This window comes from Pygoscelis adeliae, unplaced genomic scaffold (genome assembly GCF_000699105.1).
Source record: "Pygoscelis adeliae isolate BGI_AS28 unplaced genomic scaffold, ASM69910v1 Scaffold245, whole genome shotgun sequence".
NCBI lineage: Eukaryota > Metazoa > Chordata > Aves > Sphenisciformes > Spheniscidae > Pygoscelis > Pygoscelis adeliae.
In genome coordinates, this window is record NW_008824766.1 from 830,563 (window position 1) to 831,000 (window position 438).

The 438-nt window shown below is 68.5% G+C and overlaps 1 protein-coding gene across 1 annotated transcript in view; it reads right to left on the reverse strand.

The window, feature by feature from the left end:
• The window catches only part of MUC4 (mucin 4, cell surface associated), a 12,262-nt gene that overhangs the window by 11,038 nt on the left and 786 nt on the right, over positions 1–438 (reverse strand). The gene's annotated exons all lie outside the window — the stretch shown is intronic.

A 438-nucleotide genomic window follows, 5' to 3' on the forward strand; every position in this document is an offset into this window, starting at 1 on the left:
ACTGCCTGACCTATGGCACGGTTGCTGATGGCCGTGGGAGAAGTGGAGCCTGTTGCCGGCTCCGAGTAGGTCTGTCCGGCTGCCGGCTCCCTGGTTGTGCCAACTCCAAACGGGGATGAGGGGGTTGTTGCTGGGTCCTCTGCTGGGCTGTGCAGGCTGGAGGGGGGTGAACCAGGCACCGCGATGGCAGGGCTGGGACCGAGGACGCCCCAGGTCCTGGCAGCTGTCTCCACTGAGGGGGTACGCGCTGCTGGGGATAGGACAGGTTGCCCGCCTCCGCCTGCCTCGTCGTGTGTTACAGCGAGGGACAGGGCACGGCTGGTGCTGGTGGCCTTCGCCGTGGTCAACGGCACGGCTGCGGTGGCCCCGGTCACCACGAGGGTCTCCCTGCCGGCTGAGGTGGGGGGCCGGATGGGGTGGCTGGGGAACAGGTTGGTG